Below are 8,060 nucleotides of genomic sequence, written 5' to 3'. Positions count from 1 at the left end.
CTTGAGCTAGCCCAAGAGGACAACAAAATTAATATTTTATAAAAAAAAATTATTTTTATATTTTTTTTATTAAATTAAATTTGTTTAAAAATTAAAATCAATATTAAAATAACCCAAGAAGTAGTATATACATCTTTATGCATCATGATTATGTCAGGGAAAAAACTGATAGATTTCAAAAATATTGTAACTTTTAAAGGTGTCAGAAAAAGTTATAACATCAGTTCCAACTGGGACTATTTCCCCTGTGGAAGAACCTAGTAGACCATCTGCCTTGAATCTATTGGCCATGGATTCAGTTCATAAACCTATATTCTGTAAATCTAAAACCATACTGCCTACACTCATTCAGAGACTATTTCACACTGAAAATTGAAAACTGAAAATTGTTGAAGTGAAACAACTGCCATTGCAAGTGGAAATAAGCACAATAATGCCTAATTCATTGGGTTGTGGAGTCAATCAGTCAATCAACAATAAATTTACTCCTTTCAATCCCCTGCAAATCATTACACTCAACCAAACCAAACTTCATGCTCCAAAGCTGAAACACAAATTGAAACAACTGTTGAAATATTGCATTAATCCATAAAGTGCAAACTCACTGATCTATTATACACTCTCCTACTTTACTGAACTAAAATTACACTGTTAAGTGTAATCAAACTTCCACTGTAACCATTTGAAAAGTGGATTAACCAAAAGATCACCTTGTATGAAGAAGAAAACTTGAAAAATATTTACAATGTGAAAGATAAACTCCATAGACAATTGATACTTACCATTGAACTTAGAAAGTGGCATCCTCTGTTGACACCATATTCAAAATGGTGCAACGCTTCTCCATCAAGGAAACAATTAAGGCACGAACAAATTACTCCATTTTTGTCGTTATGATAGCAGCGTATCTCCCATGCACGAGTATTGTTAGAACGCCTTGTTCTTAATGAACTTAAACCCAGAAAAGTGCTAGTTTCCACCTTTTAATCACTTCCTCGAGTAAAGTGAATAACCTTATTGTCTTCGATATAGATTCCTGTAATAAAACCATGATAGAGAAATAGCCACTGGTTGTCTTCTCTAGCAAAAGTAGTCTCTATGCTATCGTGTTGGACCCATGAGTGGGGGTACATAGTTGTAAGTGCTTTTTAACTGGGGGATCCCGCAATTCACAGATGTATGCCATGTATAACATGGTGGTTTTGGGAAAACTACTACTCATAACCGCCTCTCCTTGTTAAATGTCATAAATCACGACAGATAATTTTCAAGAGCCAATGTCATCCGTTGAAAACTGATAACATTTTAATTATTTTGAATCCCTAGTTCATATCTACTGAAGGTGCTATGTACGGGAGAATCTTTCACTTCAGAGGACTATTTCCCATCGAATGGTCGAACCACAAATTTCTTCCTGCTTCATAATATTAAAAACCAAAACTTCTTCAACTTCCTTTGTCCAATAGCGCCCAAGCGTTTTCTTCACATAAAGTAGATAATAGAATTAAAAGATTTAAATCGATTCCTTTCCATCTTTAAGTAAAAATCACGCTTCCACCGGAATTATAAGGAACCAGATTATAGGGAACCTGGATTTTATAATTTGGTAAAGAGTCGGGAAAATGATAAACTATAACATAACTCTTACGAAGAGGGATTCATAATAGAATGGTCGGATTGGAACTGTTACGACGAGGGATTCATAATAGAATGGTTGGATTGGAAATTACATCAATCACTTAATGACCGCTAAGTGGAACCGGTTGGTATTCATTAATTTGCCTACAGTAAAGTATCCCACATTAATTTAGCATAGGGTTAATTGGTTTTTATATATGCCAAGCCCTTCGCTTCATTTCTACGTAGTGCACATATATTCTTCCATGCTCCCATGGCTCAGCGTTTGATATGTTGGGATTCGATTTGGATTATGACTTTCATGAGTTTGTAGACTTCGAACGCATATGTAACATCAGTTATGAACCCAGTAATTTTACATAAAATTAATATTTTAAATAAATATATATATATATATATATATATTTAAAAATTTAATTTAATATTAAAATAATCCAAGAAGTAATATGGGCATCTTTATGCTAAAGAATAAATTGACACATTCCCAAAATTTTGTAACTTTTAAAGGTGTTAGAAAAAGTTACAACACAATAAAAAATAAAAATTTTAGTTTCATTATTATTATTAATGATATAATTAGTTTTTACTTACCATGGTTATTAAAAAATATATATATTTATAATCCACATTGATTTTTTAATTAATATTTTTTATTAGGAAATTTTGACTTGATGTTGAAAAAGAAACTACACATCTTCTTCGTATTAAGTTATTGTAATATTTTATCATTAAAATATTTCTAAATATATATATATATATAAAATTTAACTTATTTTGACAACAACAAAAAATCATTTTCGACACTCACATAGCCAACAAAAGAAATTGGTTCACATTAAGCACACCTATGCACTATAATAAAATAGATACACGAGTAATGAGTTACAACTAAAATGTAAGTATAAACAATAAAAAATTTCACTTTGTAAAGGTTTAAGGAAACAATTTGTGGTATTGTAGTAAAAAAAAGTGTAATAGTACACTTATGTTAATGCAATAACATGCTTAATATAAATATGTACACTAATTACTTGAAGAGGGTTTCTAAATTTGGTTTGAAGTTACAATGTTATATCATTTTAACATTTTATTTTAAGAATGAAAATAGGTATTAATTGTGGATTTGACTCAAATGCAAGGGAATATTTTTCCAAACCCTTGTTTAGAGTAAGTTGTCATAACTAGTGAGAGATTAAATCCAAATCCATTTTACCTCACCAACTATAACATGACATTTTCAAATAGTCATCCTAGATAAGTAGTACTTCACCATGGACAAGATCTTATTGATCTTATTTACGACATCATAGTAGTATGTGATTGTTCAAAATCTAACTCTTTTAAGGTGAACACTCCATGAATCATGTCTTCTTACTACGTTAACGACCAATTACCCAAGTTGATTTTGGGATATTTCTCACTAGTGTTAAGGATATGATAGATGATATAGAATAAACATTTAGGGACACTTCTATATTTTTTTTAGTAAAAAGAAAAGCAATTGCCTTTCATTCAAAAATGACAAGCCCATGAGTGAACTAACGGTTTTAGTTAATGAAAATATCATATTAACAATACCCCTTATATCTTTATTATAAGGTCCAAATATTTGTACGAGATTAGAAGCCATCTTCACGTACACATCAAGATTGTCTTAATCATTAAATGGTAGAAACGAATTCTCTCTTCATATTCAAATGGGTAAATATGAAACCCTTTGCAATCATGCTTTCTACGATATTTGATCATCATTATTTCATGCACCTAATGTTGAGAATAAATTCTTATTTTTGTGGTAATAGTTACATGATTTCCATGTTTAGAGTTGATGTTTCAAATCTTAGAGCTTTTGGTCTTTCATATGTGTTCATTGTTTGGTCTTTCATATGTGTTAATTTTTCCTAAATAGGCATTAGCACTCAAATTCCATTATATGTTCATAATTATAACAAAGAATTTTTAAATACACTAATAATTATATTCACATGAAAATAATAATACAATATAAATACATGAGGCTATGTCTTGAGATAACTAGTCTATCTTGGACATACAATCTCTTGGTTGAGTTAATATCTCAACCACACACCAATCTAGGAAGATAACTAGTTGGAGAGAATCTCTTAGCCAACTAGACCTCAACAATCTCCCAAATACTAGGAACAGACTCCTAAACATAGAATGAATCACAACAAAGACATGTAGGAGTTATATTTTTCCAAGTTCCTCCATTAATGCCTACTTGTATCAATCTCAATCAGCAAAGTCTAACTGTGGTCAGGTTGTTTACATACATGATCAAAAAATAATATGCCAATGTCCATATAAAGGAACACCCATCTACCAGAATGCATGAGTATCAAACATTGCAACCGCCAGTCTGCTAGGATGCCCTTCATTACATTTTTTAGTCAACCATTATATGCATACATGTACCTGTACATGCAAACCCCCCTCCATCATCATCATCATCATGGGTTTTCTCAGATTACCCATAACCATGCTCTAGGTTTTATCGGCTTACAGTAAACCATGCTCAGGGTTTTGTCGGCTGACCCTAAACCATGCCTACAGGAATCCTTATCCACTTCACTCTCGCACATGATTTCTGGCTTACCACAATCCTACATACCAAAGTGGTTTCCAGCTTACCACAAACCTACACTTACATGCACTCTCACAAGTGAATTTAAGATTGCCATGAACTTCATGCAGGTACATATGCCTCATCAGGCTTACATTACACACTGCAACTCATGGAATTACCAGGTACAAACTTTCCAAATACCACTACAAAACATCATACTTGCTTACTAATACATGTTTGATTCACATTACAACATAATATTGAGCATTGTTTATTTCAACACATAATACTTTACCTTGTTTATCAATCATCCTTTAATCTCTCATGCTTCTCCAATCACTATCTTCCGATTCCATTTTTAGTATCATGTCTTCATCATATCTGGTAATCAATAATACCTACAAAGTTGTTTATTGTTGGAATATCCACTCTGTTGTTTCCCTTGGCCCATGAAGGACCAAGGTTCAGGACCATACAAGCTCTAATACTAAGAAATACTTTTTAAATGCACTCAGAATTGTATTCACATGAAAATAATAATACAATATAAAATACCAGCCTATGTCTCGAGATAACTAGTCTATCTTGGAAATACAATCTCTTGGTTGAGTGAATATCTCAACCACAGACCAATCTAGGGAGCTAACGAGATGGAGACAATCTCTCAACAAACTAGACCTCAACAAACTCCCAAATATTAGGAGCAGACTCATAAACATAGAATGAATCACAACAAAGGCAAGTAGAAATTAAATTTTTCCAATTTTATAAGAAGCTTGATTCCTTAAATATTGTTAAATAAAAATGTATCATTTCCATGTATTAATATGTGCATGAACAATTACTCTTCTTGGAATTTTGATGGAAGAATTTTTTATATATTAATGGTCATTAACACATTCATGAAGGCATAGAAAGGTTTATAAATAGGAATAGGTGTAGAACATGCATATGTGGTATCTTTCATATTGACATGTTACTAATGAACTGAAACTTTTGTAGACCAATGAATTCTAATCAACATACTAAATTCATTATATTTACTAATACCATTGATTTAATACTTAATATTTTTTCAATTAAGATTTAGATGATGAGTGACATGTTTATTATCTACTATTGCACCCCACTATGATGTCAACTCAATACAAGTTGACTAAATAAGTGTAGGTCAAAGAGGAGGCATACTAAGAATGTTTTAAACAATCACCTATTCAATTTCGACTATGTCAATTTCGGCTATATCCTAAGTCATGAATTACAATATCTATAATATAATTGGTTCTTCAAATGCTTCATATGAAAAAAACTACAACTTTTGTAGACTAGTGAATGCTCATCGACATATTAAATATATTATATTTATTAATACCATTGACTTAATACCCAAAAAAATTTCAATTAGGATTTGGACAATGAGTGACATATCTATCACCTACTATAACACCCCAATATGATGTTAACTTGAGAAAAAAAACTAATTGAACATAGATTAAAGAGGATTCATGCCAAGCATGGTTGGATCAATTCCCGCTATGTCCAAAGTCACGAGTTTATAATATGTATAGTAGCATTGATTCTTCAAATGTTGGGTATGAAAAAATGATAAAAAGGTTGTTATGGATAATTCATTATAGTATACTCATGTGCCTTTGAGAGGCTTTTTTTTAAATCATTCATAAAAGATGGGATCAGGGATGATGCTCATATTGTTGATACCTTGTTTCAAAGCATGAAATATGCTTCCATCACCTCCTCTTTAGACATGAGTTAGTTAATCTCTACCCTACTAGGAGCAACCATGTTGTTATACAAATTGAAATAAATCTAAGGTATGTTAAATTCATACTTCTTTATGTTACCATGTAAACTAACCAGTAATTCCAATATAATGTAATAGATCTTGTTATACAATTAGAAAACAAAAATTATTTTATCCATGCTTAATGATAATGTACATTTATATTCTTTTTTAATTTTGATTTATTAAAAGATTATGTATTTCAAAGTGATGTTGTGCTCCTCAATAGTTGTAAAGACGTAAAATAACTGCTAAAAGGATTAGGTGTTGAGTGCATATAATATCAAATGTATCTAAATGATTGTGTTTTTCATAGAGGTGAATACATGACCAATGGATATGTCCAAAATGTACACATGATAAGTATTTGAAACTTTTAAAAGGGGTTAAAATGGTAATCCTCATAGATTCCTATAATCTAAATGATTCAAAGGATATTTCATTGTAAATCGTTACCTGCACTGAAAGGATAGCATGCCTCACACTTAAGTGAACGAAGGGTTATGCATATCCCAGTGGATTCAATAGCCATGAAACCTACAAAATACCATGGCCCAATAAGTTCAAATTTTAAGTACAAAGCCCTTTATTAAGCATATTTATGGGTGGACTTAACCCGTATTGGATCTAAAACGACAACTATTCTCTTTTGCAAGTGATCGTGATCATTAATAACATATCCACATGGTTTTTTGTGAAGAATGAACATATTATGTTAGATGTTAGATGTTACAGTTCATGGTTGAATACAAGTAAAGATAATTAATGTCTACCTCTAACCATTGATTAAGGAATTGAAACAATTATGGGAAAGTATTCATGTGTTTGATGTATCAAGACATGTCCTAATGGAGATCACCTCCACAATGTATATGGCATATATGTCTACATAACATATGATTATCCAAGACTAGGAGTTTTCTCTAGTAAGCATATTGAAATATATTTTTTTTGTAATATTATTTGGCAAACTTAATTTGGTGAAATTATCTCTTTGAGGTTAACATGTTCCATATGAAATAAAATTACAAATACTATAACAAAATTTTATCAAGGATGTTAATATTGTGGACATTCTATAAAGGATAGGTCCTTTCATGGCCTAAGAAATATATTATATGACTACTCAAGGGTATTCCTCCCAAAGTACCACCATAATAGAAGAGTTTTCTTTGCTTTCACTGTTAAATGAGAGATAAATTGAATACCTAACACAATGAAATAGAGAATTTAAGGGAAATTGTATAATATTGAATGAAACGTTTCTTAATGGTATTGAATTTTTAGACACCTACTTTGAGAAACTACTCATTAGGATGAATAGGAAGTCTATATTTTTTGAGCTTCTATGTTGGGATCATATTAATATTTCTCACTTCTTGTAATACATGCATCTAGTAAGAACAAAAATCATCTTCTTTATGGAGGCATATATTATTGAAAGAGGGATGCATAGATGTAAGGAGAGGTCTAATAATTGAAAGACTGAAGGGAACACTAGGCAGAATAATTAAGTAGAGGATAGATTGAGCATTAAAGAAAGTGATGTTTGGTAGATTTTGAAGGGAGATAAATTTTCTCTAGAGAAAGATTTTATATCGGGCGTAAAGATACCTAATTTATATGAGTTGATTCTATGGCATTGCTTCATCATATAAAGGAATTTATTGAGATTGATCTCACATGATCAACTAAACCTTGTAATGTTATATATATATATATATATATACATTATTATCATATGGTATGTATTCACAATATTATCCCATTTATTATTTTATATGTTTATTGTATATTGTCATTATCCTTTTCCCCTACAAGGTTTTCTGAACCATGAAACCCCCCCCGTGACCTATAATACATAATATCAATCTTCTCTACATTTGTACATTGGATTATATCAAAGGAGATCCACATGGATAGCATTCCATGGTGTCATCAAGATAATTTGAGATTGTTTATATGTTTAAAAAGGAACTGCCCATAAGTTTCATAGGCTCGCAAACCCAGCTCCTAATTCACATAGTTGATGAG

The sequence above is a fragment of the Pinus tabuliformis genome, chromosome 7 (assembly GCF_031772625.1).
Source record: "Pinus tabuliformis cultivar Carrire ecotype Pingquan chromosome 7, CPIR1, whole genome shotgun sequence".
In the NCBI taxonomy this organism is placed as follows: domain Eukaryota; kingdom Viridiplantae; phylum Streptophyta; class Pinopsida; order Pinales; family Pinaceae; genus Pinus; species Pinus tabuliformis.
This window is presented reverse-complemented; position numbering follows the sequence as displayed.